The sequence below is a fragment of the Silurus aristotelis genome (assembly GCF_946808225.1).
Source record: "Silurus aristotelis genome assembly, chromosome: 4".
In the NCBI taxonomy this organism is placed as follows: domain Eukaryota; kingdom Metazoa; phylum Chordata; class Actinopteri; order Siluriformes; family Siluridae; genus Silurus; species Silurus aristotelis.
The window spans coordinates 32,328,195-32,346,095 of NC_139577.1; the positions used below are offsets into that span (position 1 = coordinate 32,328,195).

Here is a 17,901-nt window from a genome sequence, read left to right on the forward strand (position 1 = left end):
CAGTGATCAAATGAGAAGAGGTTTTGTGGGACTGCAAGATAGAGTTGATTCCAGAAAGATTGACGCGACAGTCGATCAGAACAAAACCTCAGAACAAAATTTCAGGCAGGACTCTGATGTAAACTAGAATTTCTCATGTCTGTCCTTGTCTCTTTTTCATCTCTTGTCCAATTCATTCCTGTTTGTATATTTGTTTATCTGCTAGAATTTTTTTTTCTCTTACTCATGCTAAGCCTCCTGATCTATGACATTCGGCTTCTTTCTGGTGCACTGTTTCTGCATTGTTCCATTTTCTGTCCTCTGTCCATTTCTCTCTGTTTCAGTGTTTACTCTCCCTCTCTTTCTTACTTTCTCTTTCTCTGCCACCCCTCACTCCTCACCCCCTCATTCCTCCCTCCTGTTGGACCACTTGTATGGTACCAGTCAGTGACTGTCTAAGCTGCATGACTCGACCCTGAATCCTAGAAAGTGCCTGAAGAACATTCCGCTAACGTGCCCCTGCCGAGTCGAGTCGAGCCCAGATGAGGCCACTCGCTCTCACGCAGTCCTTATGCGAGCTGAAAGGCTGTACACAGGATTTGTCTGCTTTGTGCTCGGCTTTCTCTTACACAAGAGCAAGAAAGAGGAGCAGTCAGTGATTTAGGGTGCTTTCGCTTACTGGCGACTTTCATACAGGTTACACACGGCGAGCCGAATATCTCTAATCCGTTCAAAACTCCAGCTCTATTAGTAGCTCAGGTCCTGAGTTGAGCTGTCGGATTTCAAAGTGTGTGCTCAAGCCATAACTCAGCTCTGGTGTGGTACAACAGGGTGTAAATACTGTAAATTAGATCGATCCGGCAGGTAATGGAACCTAATTTTGGGTTTTGGAGAGGAAGCGGATTGCAGCGAGGGGAAGTCGCTGCGCTATCGGCAGCGTGCCATGTGGAAAATCACACCCGCTCTGTTTACATACCTGGCTGGTGATTTATTTTGTATATGACGAGCAGTCCAGTGACTATCATCCACACATTTTATTACAGCTTGGGAATGTTCATTCTGAGAGGGAGCAAGGTTAACGTTTTATCTGTCCATCTCCAAATATGGTGCTTGTGCTCTTTCAGCCCAGACATCCATCATAACCAAAAGTTTTTAGGGCCCTGGGAGATTTCTCTCCGTCTTCGTGACTCCAGCGTGGCCTTTCCTGGTCTTTTTAAGTCTTCTTCTCTTGTATGGTTCAACAAAAAAAGAGAATGATTTAAAAAAATTTGAAGCGAATTGTTTTCGCCTGACGGGTTCATCATTGCACTTTTACTCCCAAATCTCTACAGTCTTCATCGAAAGATCTTCATCTGCCTTAAAAAATGTAAACATCACCTGTCACATTTGTCTTCATGTCGGACCAGTGACATTTAGGATTTTGGTTTCAATCCCATTCCTTCCACCATTCGGTTATTTTTTCTACAACCTGTACACAATATGAGCGGTGAAGCGAATAACACTGATTAGGCAGCAAGTGAAGAAATGTCCTCAAAATTGACGTTAGAAGGAGTAAAAATGGACGAGTGTAAGGCTTTGATCGAGTTTGACAAATTGTGACGTCTAGACGTCTGGGTCAGAACATCTCCAAAACTGCAGCTCTTGTGGGATGTTCCTGGTCTGCAGTCTTCAGTGTCTATCAAAAGTGCTGCAAGCAAGAAACAGTGGTGAACCGACGACAGGGTCGTGGGCGGCCGAGGCTCATTACTGCACGTGTGGAGCGAAGGCTGGTCCGTGTGGTCCGATCCAACAGACGAGCTCCTGTAGCTCAAACCGCTGAAGAACTTCATGCTGTTAATGCTCGAGGGTCAGAACTGTTTTAGCAGCAACAAAGGGGACCAACACAATATTGGGCATAATATTATATAATGCATTATATTGCATATCTCAACCTACTGCACCATCATTTAACCTGAATGACATTTACACAATAATTTAATTATTTACTTTCAATGATTTTCTATTTCCACTACCAATTGGATGCTGACAGCTATTTGCTGTCTGTACTCATTCTTTTGATTTTTAATTGCAAATTAACGCCACAAAATTGTCTCATTGTTTCACATATAACAAATCTCAGGTTCATTTTAATTTCTACAGAAAAAAAAAAAATTGCTGATACTCAGTTTTTGTAGCACACATTCAAGATTTTCATTTGACTCACACATAAATGTTTCTCAAATCAAGATAAAACCAGGTGCACGCTGGGGATTTGGCCACACTTTGGTCGTCTGAGACAAATTTAGAAAATCCTAAAAGATTCCTATAATCCCAGACTAAAATCTGTAGTCTTTGGTTTGACATTCTAGACTGTGTCCTGCAGTATGACTTCTCCTACAACGACCATCAAACCAAGAACCAATAGGAGCGCCGAACCTGATGATGCAACTAGACAACTTCAAAAAGGAAAAATGTCCAAATGAGTCAGGTGGACGGTACAGCAAGAAGAGAAACTTATTGAGTTATGGAGGGAAAAGGAGTGTTTGTATGATGATCATCAGGGCATGTCATGAACATAATAAACACTACTGATTGCTTTTGTTTGTTGATAGGTACCGTTAGCGAGAGAACGACGCTCAGAGATTGATTACGTAAAACTTCGGTCTTTCTTTTGTGCGTCAGATTTTGACTGTCGTACATTCTGACATTATGACAACTACAGTAAAATACAACAGTGTGCCATGGGGATCATGTTTGTACAGTCTGACATACAATGATAGGATTACTAAAAATCATACAGTGACTAATCATATACAGTAGAGTGCACGGTGAAATTATGTGTTCCATAAAAAAAACTAAACCACAAACATAAACCATTAAAAAAACTGTAATTTAAAATATTGTATGTTAAAAATCTAATAACATGGAATAAAGTATAAATTAATAGTTTTTGACTCTGATTGAGAAAACCAATAGTGTAGACTACATAACATTGCCACATAGCACAAGAATTAGCACACAATAAAGAAAATAAAAACAAAGAAAAAAGTGAAAACTAGAATTAAATGTTTGTCCAATTTTGGACACAAATCTGTGACTACATAGAAAGACATAGCAAGAACAAACTATGCATTATTGCATAACCCAATAGCCTGCAGGTAGAAACTGTCCTTCAACCAGTCTGTGATTAGATGCTATTAGAAATCAGATGGTGGCTGGGTGTAGTACTGAGACCCATGCACAGAGATCCTGACTGATTTACTTCTCCAACGGAAGGTTTCCAACAACATCACATTGTGCAAAGATGTGTGCTCATTCCAGATATGAAAACGTTTTCCTACTGTAAACGTTGCAAGGGAGTGCCCTGGCCTAACACTTTCAATATTATAATAAAACAATATAAATTGTAAATATTTAAAAAAAAAACATGGCCGGCTACATCAAACCAGTTGACAGATGACATTCAGTTTGGTATTTCAGGCATCACAATAAATTAGAGGTATGAATCAGAGCTACTGTATGTATGGTGTGCTGCAGGGCTCAATCTTTGGCTCTGTAGCCTTGTGGAGTCTCAGCCTTGTTAGAGCGTGGAGCTCACGGTGAGGCTGGGGCAGCACGGAGCCAGAGAGCTAGTCATCGATCAACTCTTATCTGACCAGACCTGACAGTTCAGAAGCACAACTTGGGGGTGGGAGGTGTGTATGGGGGGTGTGAGGCTAGAAAAAAAAAAAGAGAAAGAGAATATGCTATGTTGACCATGCTTTTTTGCTAGCCGGCTAAGCTGCACTGTCAGAGAGGAGTGTAAGTTATGGGTGCCTCAGGGTTGTCTGATAAGAGCCCCTGCAAGAGGAGAAAAAGAGAGATAGAAAAACAGACAAAAAAAGATAAGCTCACTACCCTGAGAAAACTACATGAAATCTTCAGACACTAATTTAATCTGTCTCCTTCTCATTGCTAAGCGTGCAAATTCCTAGTCTTTTGCACTACAAAGGCATTCTGACCTTGCGTGACTTTTACACAAACGCTTTGAGGTGTAATTTTTTTTTTCTCCCAAAAAACAAATTTGCGGTTGGTCGGTTATGCGACTTTGTAAACAGGCCGACGTGTCAGCGCTCATCAAAAGCTTAACTGAATTTTCCAAACTGATGTTCCAGCAAACTCCTGAAGTGACCCTGAACACTGGGAGATCACAGCAACAATGCCAAATCCCACCGGGAAAACGTCGTAGTGTCGGAGACCTCTGAGCGAGGTAGGGTTCGGATCGTAGGTTTTTTTAATTATGACAATTTACCCCGAGAGCTTTGTGTAAGCAAGATTATTTACATTGAAAGCTTTGGGTTACATTGCCAGCATATTTGTAATGATTGCTATAATTAGCAATAATGAATATAAGGCCCCGGACTGAAAAAGCGCTTAGGAGATTTTGTGCGAGCACCACTGTTATCCAAAGTTCAGAACATTTCCATGTGTGGAGAAGAGCTGAGATAGTCGCAGTAGAAGCGCTTGTTGACGCTAAAGCCGGGGTTCCCCTTGTTTTTGCCGGTGGCATGCGTTCCTCTTGGTGGTCCTTTCCATCACCATTCCATCATTAGCACAAATGTACAGTCCTCAAACAAATCCAATTATTGTCCAACCCGTTTTGGACGCGTCGCCCGCAGCGGAACGAAATCGTGTCCTCTTTTTTCACAATGGTCGTTTTCACATGCTCGTGACTCACTCGCTGAGTTGAATAAGTGATTTATTGAAATTTGCGTGTGCTATTTAGTAGAGGTCAGGCCAGAAGGAAGAGATGGATTCGAAGCTCGGGTAGAGGTGAGATCCTCTATGCAGGGAGATTCTACTGGCTACAAAATCAAGAAGAACTGTCTTGCAGGACCCATTAGGAGTTGGTGATATGAATGTAATGATCATCTGAGATTTCAGAGTATGATTAATCTTGAAGATTGGGTTGTAGTAAAACTTTTGGACCTTCTTCGTGATCCAGATATTCATATCTGTATTTAGATTTACACCTACCAAAAGGTTGGCTTGAAACAGTTCCTCAACCTCAGCTACATTATTCCAGTTTATAATTAGTTTTGGTTTGATTGTGTTGTTACTATTTACTTCTCCGTGATCTTTTAAAACACATGTAGCTCGTTTCCAAAATGTAAAATTGACAAAATGACATTTAGGCAGATTCAAGAATAAAAATAAATAAAAATAGGACAATAATCTATTCAGTTAGAAGGACAAACTGGGTTGAATTAGCACCTAATGTGTTAAAGTGACTCTGCACCTGATGAATTATCACCTACAGTGTCACTCTTACACACTGATGTAATTGAATTAACACCTCAGGGGTCACAATTTTTTGTTGCTTTCGCCGCAAATCAGCCATGACGTGGGAAATGGTGCATGAAATTCTATTTAGTTACCAATAAACAAAGTCTATCAATAAAGAAATAAATTATAAATCAAGGCACAATATTTTATTTATAACGAATTATTTGTGGTGGATGAAACTGTATTTACTAAGTTCTATGTACATTTTAATAATACATTTTTGTTATATTACATATAGCTTTTTACAGAGTGGTGTTGGTATAAAATTAAATGAAATGCAATTAAATTAAATTAAAAAAATATATAAAATAAATAAAAACAAAATAAATACATAAAATAAAATAAAATAAAATAAAATAAAATAAAATAAAATAAAATAAAATAAAATAATTTAATTTAATTTAATTTAATTTAATTTAAACAGAGACCTGAAAGTGGCTGTCCACCTACACTCCCTATCAAACCTGACCAAGCTTGAGAGGACTTGAGAGGAATAATGGCAGAAAATCCCCCAATCCAGGTGCAAATCTTGTTATGTCATACCCAAAAGACACGAGACTGGAATTGCTGCCACAGGGTGCTTCAATGCTTCTCAGGGATCTATAAACTCATTCATTCATTCATTCATTCATTCATTTTCTCCCGCTTATCCGTAATTCGGGTCGCGGGGGCAGCAGTCTAAGCAGGCCCGACTGCTGCCCAATCCTCACAGCACCGTCCCTTACGGTCCCTCCTGCAGGTGGTGAGCCCACGGGAAGGCGGCCCCACGTCACTCCGACGTCACGGACCTTGATATTTCCCTCGTAAGGGACCCCCGGAGCATAGAGGGTTAAGGGCCTTATTTATATGTTTATAAACTCAGACATGCAATATTAGTTTTTTCTCTTTATTAAGTGTACAGAATGTATAGAGTTGTAGAATTTAGTTTTCACTTTGTGATTATGGGCTGTTGAGTGTAGATGAATGAGAAAACAATCTATTTGAATGATTTTACATTTCTGGCATGGCAGAGAAATGATCATTTGAGATTTCAGAGATTGATAGATCTTAAAGATTGAATTGTCCTAAAGCTTTTGGACCTTCTTGGTGATCCAGATATTCATATCTATTTAAATTTACAACATAAAGTTGTCTTGAAACAGTTCCTCAACCTCAGCTACATGATTCCAGTTTATAATTAGTTTTGGTTTGATAGTGTTGTTACTATTTGCAGTTTTTCTTCTCTGTGATCTTTTGAAACATATTTAAGTTGTTTCCAAAATTTAAAATGTACAATATTACATTGATGGCATTTTCCCAGATGTCCTCCAGAGTAACGTACTTTTATTGCATTTATACAACTAAGCCTCTATAGGGGTTAGGGGCCTTGCTCAGGAGTCCAGGAGGAGCAGCTTGGTGTGGCATGGATTTGAATTCATGACCTTCAGATCCAAAGGCCAATGCCAGTAAACCACCACCTACTCCTGATTATATTATCAAGCAAAAAAAAATTTAAATGTCAAGTGGGTCAGAATATGTTCTGAATGTACTGTGTTTGCAAAACAATAGTAAAAGTTTCTTAGCAGTATGATGATGTCACCATGTCCCCATAGATTTATGACGCTTCTATGAATTTGCCCTTAAAAAGATCTAATCGCTGAAACATACCAAAATGCACTAAGCAAATATTCCAAGATGGCCACTATGCTATTTTTACAGTGTCGGGAAGTTTGTGTTCACTGTACATTAAGGAGAGTAAAATACGAGATTTACTGTGAAATAGTTAATAAAAATACCAACATGCAGTACTCTATGTGTGTGTGTGTGTGTGTGTGTGTGTGTGTGTGTGTGTGTGTGTGTGTGTGTGTGTGTGTGTGTGTGTGTGTCTACAGTGTGTATACATCAGCTACATTGTCTGTATTTGTTTGCTGATTCAGAGACATCTGGTAATGAGGAACTTCACTGAGCTGCACTGTTTGTGAACCGTAAAAACAAGCTCCTTGTGTAATTCCATTAGTAAGAACCTGCTTCGAGCTCTGGGAAAACAAAAGGCCGTCAAAGACCCAGTTCATCATTGGATTTCTTTCCTCATGGGAATATGTTGTCCTGTACATTAAATATGGTTATATGTTTTTGAGAAATGGAATATGTCTGTCTGTCTGTCTGTCTGTCTGTCTGTCTGTCTTTCTATCTATCTATCTATCTATCTATCTATCTATCTATCTATCTATCTATCTATCTATCTATCTATCTATCTATCTATCTATCTATCACCCTCTGTTTGTCTGTCTGTCTGTCTGTCTCTCTATAAATCAATATATATACTGTATATATATATATATATATATATATATATATATATATATATATATATATATACAGTACAGACCAAAAGTTTGGACACACCTTCTCATTCAAAGAGTTTTCTTTATTTTCATGACTATGAAAATTGTAGATTCACACTGAAGGCATCAAAACTATGAATTAACACATGTGGAATTATATATGGAATTATATACATAACAAAAAAGTGAACTGAAAATATGTCATATTGTAGGTTCTTCAAAGTAGCCACCTTTTGCTTAGATTACTGCTTTGCACACTCTTGGCATTCTCTTGATGCCTACTTTGGAGAACCTACAATATGACATATTTTCAGTTAACTTTTTTGTTATGTATATAATTCCATATATAATTCCACATGTGTTAATTCATAGTTTTGATGCCTTCAGTGTGAATCTACAATTTTCATAGTCATGAAAATAAAGAAAACTCTTTGAATGAGAAGGTGTGTCCAAACTTTTGGTCTGTACTGTATATATATATATATATATATATATATATATATATATATATATATATATATATATATATATATATATATATATATAGTCTGTTACTAGACAAATATTTATTGATGGAGAAAAGACAGACAAATAAACAAATATATAAAAACAGACAGACAGACAGATAGAAAGACAGTCTGTTTGTCTGTCTAAATGTCTGTCTGTCTGTCTGTCTGTCTGTCTGTCTCTTTCTACCTAATCATCCTTTACTAGCAGCAGACGTGTGGCTCATGACAGAATAAACCTATATCTAGCTACTCATACACTGTATGCTGTCATGGATAGGACACAGGTGCAGCTCTGTTCCAGAGAAAGTGATATAGATGTAACTTTACTGCTGTCTTGTAGCTAAAGTCTAACTCACGCTGGCTGAACGACAGCTCACACACAGATCAAGAGCAAACCCTTGTTTTCAGGTGGGTCCCAAAGACAGACAATGAGATTAATCTGGTGTTGAGAGCCCTTTGCACACCCAAGTACCCCTTTATTCGTCTTTTCTACCTGAGGAGCGCCTCATTGCCTCCGGCTAGCTGTAAAGCCTTGCTTGTGTTTAAGCACCGACACGTCTGAAGACAGCTGAGAACGCTAAGCTGTACTTGAATCGCTCTCTATCCCTCTTTTCTCTCTCTCCATCTTTCTCTAATAACAGTCTGTAGACAGAGAGACGTTAAATCAGATGGCTTCCACTCGTGAACCCTACTGAGACGAGTCAAGTGAAATTTGACCCGTGTTCTTCTGAAAAGAGACGCACTTTTATTCACCACATGTCCATCATTGTAGAAGCTTGGATTCACATTAGCAAGCAAGATGCAGCTCGTTTTGCTTGGAGCTCGTATCTTGTGTGTCCGAACAACATTTTTTTTTTCAGCTTAGACCAGATAATAGTTTATACAAATCGCCTACATGACAAGATTTACTTCAGTATCTAATTGGTATAACAACATTAAAATCTGTGTGAGAATCAGCTTGCTGCACTTTATAAACCAGACTTCATATTAGCTTTGTTAGCAGATTAGCAGAGCATGCTAGCTGTACTTATCAGAGAGACCACCGCATGTCTATAAACCCTCCAGTTGAAACCAAATAAATCTGTTTTGTATGATTTACATATTCCATACCAGGCTTCACATTAGCTATAAGCAAATTAGCAGTACAGGCTAGGGGTACTAGCTATAAACACTCTCTGATCTCTTCTAATTCTTTCCATGCTTTAGGTTGAATATGACTAAACCATATGTTAAATTTTTTCCCCATGAGTCGAAACAGTACACAGGAACTCACTGCAGGTAAAAAAAAACTTCCCATGCACACCATATGATTCAGCAGTCATTTGAGGGGGGTTTCTTTATTTATCATTTTACAGAGTAAACATTTTTATTACTTTTTTTGACAAAAGTGTTGCTTTCCATGTGTCTCTTGACACCAGTGGTTGATGATGGACACAAACCATGTATTTAAGTTAAAGTATAGACACATTACTCCATGAAACTAAAAGTGTCCCTTTAAACTCACACTTGAGTAAAAGTACAAATGTATTTGTGTACTATCTAAATACTACATTTATTATAACTATAATGTTGCTATTATCATTTTTATCACAAGACTCTACATAATCAACTGAGTTTTTGTGTAAAGACTCGAATGTGACTCTCAGCACACTGATCTATCAATAGAATGATATTAATGACTCAAACAATGACTCAAATTGATTTCTATTACAATTTTCATGAACCCAAAACCTTCTTTTTAACGACTTATAAAAAAAATCACATAAACGAGGTCACGTGTGTTGTCTCGAGTTCGAGTCTGGAGTTTTTTCATCATTTATTTCTCTGTAAATGTTCTGCTTGATGTTGTACTGATGCTGAACTGTATGTTGGTGATCAGTAGATACACCAAGCACCAATCAAAACAAAAGCTCACTGGCTGTTTGATCAGTTAAGTTTTATCCACTATAAATAAAAAGGAACGACTGATTTTCCAAAATGTAGTTGAGTAAAAAGTACGATATTTGACTTTGAAATGTAGTTACAGGAAAAGTTTTCCAGAATGGAAATAATTCAGTAAAGTACAGATACGTGAAAAAGCTGCTTAAGTACAGGAACAAATTACATTTACTTTGTTACTGTCCACCACTGCTTGACACTAACACTGAAATCATATCCTGCCACGATTGCATGTAGGACTGGATGTAGAACTGATCGTTCTGGAAAGGTTTCTTTAAAACGCTCAATCGACTACCATCTTCTTATGCATCTCATTAACAGCGCTAAAATTCAGGATTATTGTATATTATAAAAAATAAAATATAAAAAAGCTTTGAATGACAAGGTTAAGTCCTATTTTCGATATTAGATATAAATGTAGAGTTTAATCAAACCAAGTGATTTTTTTGTTGTTCAAGATGGCTGTGACTGTGTTCAGCTACTGTAAAGTGTAGTTCTTGTTTATAGATGCCTAAGTCAAATTGTGTTCAAAACCACATTTGAGAGAGAGAGTGTGTGTGTGTGTGTGTGTGTGTGTGTGTGTGTGTGTTAGAGTTATCACTGAAGAAGTTTAAAAATTGGGTGATTTTGTGGTGTTTGTCTGTATAAATGTCTGACTGTCTGTCTGTCAGTATAAATGTCTGACTGTTCTTCTGTCTGTCTGAATGTATATCTGTCTGAATGTCTATCAATCCAAATGTCTGAATGTCTTTATAAATGTCTAAATCTGTCCAATTGTCTATCTGTCTGACTAAATGTCTGACTGTCTGTCTGTCCGAATCTCTGTCTCTATTAATGTCGGATTGTTTGTTGTCTGTCCAAATGCGTGTCTGTTTTTATTACTGTATATTTGTCTGTTAAAATGTCTGCCTGCCTGGTTGTCTGTCTGTCCATATGTCTATCTGTCTGTATAAATGTCTGATTATCTGTCTATCCAAGTGTCTGTCTCTATGAATGTCTAATTGTTTGTTGTCTGTTTGAATGTCTGTCTGAATGTCTGTCTGTCCAAATGTCTTTCTGTCTGTGTAAATGTCTGACTGCTTGTGTCTCTGTCTGTCTGTTAAAATGTCTGCCTGCCTGGTTGTCTGTCTGTCAAAATGTCTATCTGTCTGTATAAATGTCTGATTATCTGTCTATCCAAGTGTCTGTCTCTATGAATGTCTAATTGTTTGTTGTCTGTTTAAATGTCTGTCCAAATGTCTGTCTGTCCAAATGCCTTTCTGTCTGTGTAAATGTCTGACTGCTTGTGTCTCTGTCTGTCTGTCTAAATATCTGTCCAAATACATGTCTGAATATCTGTCTTTCTGTCTGTATTTCTGTTTGTCTCTCTGTCTAAATTTGTTTATCTGTCTGTCTATATAAGTGTCTGTCTATCTGTCTGTCTGAATGTCTGTCCAAATGTCTGTCTGAATATATCTTTGTCTGTCTGTCTGTATAAGTGTCTGTCTGTCTAAATGCCTGTCCAAATGTCTATCTGTCTGTCTGTCTGAATATCTGTTTGTCCAAATATCTGACTGTCTCTCTGTATGTCTATGTTTGAGTTAGGAGCGTGTGTGTGTGTTTACATTTTTATTTATGTTGGCCAGATGCTCTTGTCCACAGTGACTTATTAACTGGACTTGGATTCCCACACTGTCAAGCACCATGTGTATAGGCCTTCTCTCTCTCTCTCTCTCTCTCTCTCTCTCTCTCTCTCTCTCTCTCTCTCTCTCTCTCTCTCACACACACACACACACACACACTCCTTTTTTTCTTTCATACACACGCCGTCCTAGACGCCTCAGAGCCAAACAAGCCGGAGACAAAACCTAGCATGGAGCCAGACTGATAAAGCAATTCCCATCTGTCAATCAAACCAACAGCAGGCACACTGACCTAGCCACCCCATCTTTAACAAAACCCTCTGTTCCCTCCTTCCCTCCCTCTCTCTTTCCAATCCACCCTCCATTATCTGTACCCACGTGCATCTGAGGATAGCACACTAGCATCAGGTAACAAAAGGGGAAAATGAGCTGGGAAGAGTAGCGTGATTAAAGAGCATTTTTGAGAGCTTAGAGGACAATCAGGCAGGCGGACAGTCAGAGTGCAAGAAATGTTCGTGAGAAGAATTTTATAAAGGTTGCAAATCCGTGCGCTTCGGTTGTCAGAGGGCAGATCTAAATAAATCCCTTGGTGTTTTCTTTTGTGGTATTTGCTGAAGGATCCATTTTGCCATCCATGCGTTAGCTCCTTGTAAACAATGCATGTTTACATTCTTTTCTTCTCTTCCTTAGATGTGTCTCGCTCATGGAAAATTCGGCATGGAACTTTGGACCGAGTCAGAGAAAGTTTCTTTGGAGATTAAGAGTGCCTTTAATCTGCGGCCCGTACGTCGTTTTTATTTGTCACTTCCTAATCATCTCCCCCATATGAATCAGGAGTATTTACAGAAGAAACAAGGACGGATGAGCATTTATGAGTCGGAATAAAAGAGAACGGAATAAGAGTTTTTTTTCTTAAAGGGCTTTACTGTTACAGTTGCTGGAAGAGACCAAATCGGAATAATCAAAACCATAGAAATAAAGATTTTACCCTAAATAGATCTTTTTTTTTTTTTTTTTCTCGAATCCGGTTTTTCAACTCCCAGTAAAAATATCCGTACTGCCATTAAATTGGAAATCCAACGTGTGTAAATGCAGGCGAGTTTAAAGTCGGTCTGGGTCGTGGCCTGCATGTGTGAAAAAAAAAAAAAAGAAGTCAGGGCCGAAAACTGCTATAATAGCTTTAAGATGCTGCTACTTCGACTTCAGAGGAATGGGACATACATTTTTTCGCATGAAGCTGCCACAGGCGTCATTAGGGCAAATTACATGGCGCGCCGTCACCGCTGCTGCCATCTTCCCTACACATCACACTCGACTAGCGTGCTAAATCTCTCAGGACAAGAGCGTATTTTGGTAGCGATTAGAGACACGTCCTTGTCCGTTCGGATGAGATCTCGTGTGTGTTGGGCTTCGTGTGAGGCGCACGGGACTCTTCTTGAATTGCTTTTAATCTTGCAATATTTGCAGGTCGACAGCTTGACAGCACAGTGAAATTCTTTCTTCGCATATCCCAACAATGTTAGGAAGTTGGGATCAGAGCGCAGGGTTAAGGGCCTTGCTTAAGGGCCCCAAAAATGGCAGCTTGGCGATACCAAGGCTTAAACCAAAGAACTTCCAATCAGTAACCCAGTGCCTTAACCACTGAGCTACCACCTCCAAATAAACAATAAATAAATAATAAAGTAATAAAAACATTTAAAATAAGCAATAAATAGTATAATAATCTGTAAGATCTACACATAATAATTTTTATCCATTATTTGCTACATGTAATGTTTTCGAACGTGTTTAAAGCAGTCAAATTCCTCCATTCAACCATTTATCACTCGCTCACCACTTTTTCTTGCTTTCATGCAAAACTTTTCTCCTGATTGGCACAAGAGTGCTGACACTGGAGACTCCTTCCATGCTGCAAATCCGTTCATGTGCAATCTGTTGCTATAGAAACCAAAAACTAATTTGTCGAATGAGTTTTATTGCTGAAAATGTTTCACGGAACCAAAAATAAACCAAAAGTTAGTGTGACATGAATCCTTTTCTTTCTTCATTAAATACTGCGTGGGAAAGGTAACTGAAGCTTATCGAGCAAGTATTTTGTGTCTCTTTCTTTCTTTTTTCCCTTTTTGTTTAGTTTTTTTTTTTTAAAGCTGCATCGTTTCCTAGGGAGCTGTTTTTCGCAGCAATCACAGAGGGGGAGTTGCTCCAAAGTGCACTCGTATTAGACAGCAGTTTGAGAGCGGAGGTGTTTTAGGAGACGAATGAATCACTTGTAGGCAGATTGGGGTGATCAGCCGAGGTGGAAGAATGTCATGTAGTCATCCCCCCACTTATCTGCGGAGAGAAATCGAAGAGGGGGTGTCTAGATGCGCCGCTTTCCTTCTCACTGCTAGGATACTTGTAAACACATGCGCCATATCAGAGAATTCCTCCCTGCTGGAATATGGAAATCAACATGACTTAATGTGAACCTCTGCCACGTTTATGTGCGTTAGTAATCCCCTGATAAGGTTTATAACAAAGTAGGCTATGGTAGGGATAGCAGGCGCTTTGCTAATAAAATATGTCTTGATAGTACTGAAACCCCCCCTATATGTGTAGGTCACGTCTGATGGCTTTGGGCGTTAAGCTAAATTGCGATGGCATGTTATTTGTGATCTGTCCCACTGCAAAACAGTCACTCGAACGGAATCCAATGTATTTATTGGATTTAGACTTTTAATAGGCATAAATAACACCACATAAAACCATCCTGATATAACCTGCTACTAGTAATCATTCAAACGTGTTACATGGTGCTGTAAAATCACTTTTTCACATTGTTCTAATCATCCCATGTAGAATTCGAGGCCTCCATTATCACACACACTGTTCCATTTAAGCGCTGTTTACTCTTTGTCACTGCACTGCAAAAAGCAGTCCACCATTTTTTATTCTCTAAACGTGACACATGAGGTTGGATTTAAGGCTTAACACAACGGCCTTTTCTCATTACTCCACTTGAAATGTTTACGATCGATTGCTCGTCGTTGCTGAGGTGTGAACGCTTGACGATCGCTCGCAAACACCAAACTCCATGACACACAAGTTCAACGGATCCTGAGACCTTGATTCTTAACCTTTATGATATATCTGGACCTGCCTGATCCATTTCGTTTCGATACTTCTAGATGAAGTTCTGGTCAGTTTGGAAACCACTTGCTGTTGCTGAGGATGTTCCCACATGTAAAAAAAAACACAATATTATTAGGGATGGTAAACACTTGGTAACACATGGAGATGGCTTTGGACTGGGTGTGACGGTACAGTTGCTTGTGTCGAACCGCAATTTTTGTTTTACGTACAGAACATAGTTAAAATCTGAGTTAAAAGTAAGTTTCTACAGATAAATTTGGTTAAACTCCTGACTATCTGACTGGTGTGAACATTGGCTAACTAGCTATGCTAGCATGTTCCCGAATTTACCTGTTAGAAAATGTAAGACACATCGATGGCTTATGTAAAATGTGAAAGATGGGACTTTCAAACTGTTCCTACCTAAAAAATAACTCGTTAAATCGTAACCTAATATATACCAGCCACATGCCTGGGTGTTCAGGTCTGTGCCCAGCAGATTGAAGTTGCTTTTGGAATCTACATTTAATCCACAATCTCTGGAAATAATAATTCACTTTCATTTTCTTTTTAAAATTAATAAATAAATAAATGTTACAACTTGCTGGTGCACCTTATGTACAGTAAAGTTCCTATCTGTAAACAATCATGTAGATCGAAATATTATCATTGTATATTATATCATTATCATTGTGTATATGGACATTCGGTGCAACCCAGATGAGGATGGGTTCCCTCTTGAGTCTGGTTCCTCTCAAGGTTTCTTCCTTATGCCATCTCGGGGAGTTTTTCCTTCACCACAGTCGCCACCGACTCGTTCATCAGGGACAAACTTACTTATAAAGAACATATTCACTTTTAATCACCACATTATCTGTGTAAAGCTGCTTTGAGACAATGTTCATCGTTAAAAGCGCGATACAAATAAACATGAGTTGAAAATCTGATTTTCTTTGCGAATATATTTAGTGGTGGACTGCAAGTTTGTTTGGTCTCCACCTCGCTTTCGTAAAAAGTACAGAAAATGAAAAACGATTAAATCAAACGAATGCAATACACTTTTTTTTATCATATAGAGTAAATAGGGTATATATCCTAGCAATATGAAAAAACTATTAAATTTTTTATACATTCATTCATGTTTCATTCCTATTTTATTTTGATATATTTTATTTGTATTTAAACTAAGCAGGCTTTTTATTTAAAATTGTTTACAAAAAATCTAAACGGTTGATGTTCATTCATTTTCTCCCGCTTATCCGTAATCCGGGTCGCGGGGGCAGCAGTCTAAGTAGGCCCCTGCCTTCGACTGCTGCCCAATCCTCACAGCACCGTCCCTTACGGTCCCTCCTGCAGGTGGTGAGCCCACAGGAAGGCGGCCCCAAGTCACGGACCTTAATATTTCCCTCGTAAGGGACCCCCGGAGCATAGAGGGTTAAGGGCCTTGCTCAAGGGCCCAAGAGTGGCAGCCTGGCAATACCGGGGCTTGAACCCCCGAACTTCTGATCGGCAGCCCAGCGCCTTAGCCGCTGGAGCCACCACTCCCCCCTACGGTTGATGTTCACAAATGTAAATAATAATAAACAATTATAATAAAAAATAATAATAAGCAATTGAATTTTTGTGTACCGTTTGGACTACAATTGCTATGACAGATTTGCACCCAAGTCTCCATCAGTGAGCATTTGATAACTTTGATAACATTTTTGACTCGAAGGTGCACCTTTATAGAACGAAATCATTTAGAAAACGATGAAGCCAGGTTTTGTTATGGGTCTGGTTCCTCTCGAGATGTCCGCCCCAAATCATCTAAAGGGGTTTTTCCTCACAAATATCACCTCAGGCTTGTTCATTAGGGACCTATTGTTGAAATAAAATGTAAAAAAATACAAATCTATGTATTTCTGTATAGCTGATTTGTGTCTATTAATTGTTAAGAGCTTTATTCGATTTATTTGAATTGAAATCGATTCCCAAAATCCTGCTATCATGTAAATTGTATGGGAGCAACAAATAAATAAAAATACAGAGAATGAAGAAAAATGGATGGGAAATATTAGTTGCAAAGATGAAGACATCAAAATCAGTGGTGGATGAAGTGCACAAAGCATGTAGTTGTACAGTAGGTAAAATGTGACTCCAGTAAAGTGTCACTTTAAACTTTCACTTGAGTAAAAGTACAAAAGTTTATGCATTCAAATGTACTTAAGTATTCAGAGTACTATGTTTTATTATAATTATAATGTTCCTATTATCATTTTTATCACAAGACTCTTTAATCAACTGAGTTTATGTGAAAAGACTCGAATGCGACTCTCAGCACACTGATCTATTAATAGAATGATATTAATGACTCAAACACTGATTGATTTCTATTACAATGATCATGAGCCCAAAACCTTTCAACGAAAACGTCCAAATAAGGTCAACGATTGCTGTGGCGAGTTCGAGTCTGGAGTTTCTTCTGTCATTTCTTTCTTTCTAAATGTTCTGCTTGATGTTTAATTGATGCTGAACTGTATGTAAATACCATCAAATGTCAATGAAGGTTTTAGATTGAATGACGCCCACTGGGTGAACCACAGCATGACCCAACATCTCCCCCATTGATCATCACTGGATGAGTAAGAACATAGTGAAGTCCACAAATTTGGAAACATTTCCGAGCTCCATTTCATGTATAAATATCAGCCTAAATGCATTTATTGCACATTTAAATATGTGATTAGACTGGTTAGGGTGCAATTGTTTTGTTGCTACACACATTATGATAAAATATATACTATTGTTGCTCTATGTGTAAAAGCCTATCAGGCAACACAACACATCCTAAGTGATATACAGTTATTAATCTATTTATTTAATGCATTATCCTTTACTATCCTCTTTTTTAGGTTCCCTGGTGGTCGAGTGGTTAGGATGCGGCGCTCTCACCGCTGCGGCCCGGGTTCGATCCCCGGTCAGGGAACCGACCCCAGCCGTTAGGGTTGCACAAGCCTTAGTGCCGGTCCCAAGCCCGGATAAATGGGGAGGGTTGCGTTAGGAAGGGCATCCAGCGTAAATACATGTGCCAAATCAAACATGCGGATGGTCTGCTGTGGCGCCCCCTAATGG

General features: G+C 38.6%; 1 long non-coding RNA gene across 1 annotated transcript in view; it reads left to right on the forward strand.

Annotated features, from left to right (window-relative positions):
• Positions 1-12,588, forward strand: part of LOC310724645 — a 43,544-nt gene extending 30,956 nt beyond the window's left edge. The window contains exon 3 of the long non-coding RNA XR_014533125.1: positions 12,367-12,588. This is a non-coding gene — a long non-coding RNA (uncharacterized lncRNA). The remainder of the gene's footprint in view (positions 1-12,366) is intronic.
• The last annotated feature ends 5,313 nt before the right edge of the window (positions 12,589-17,901 follow it).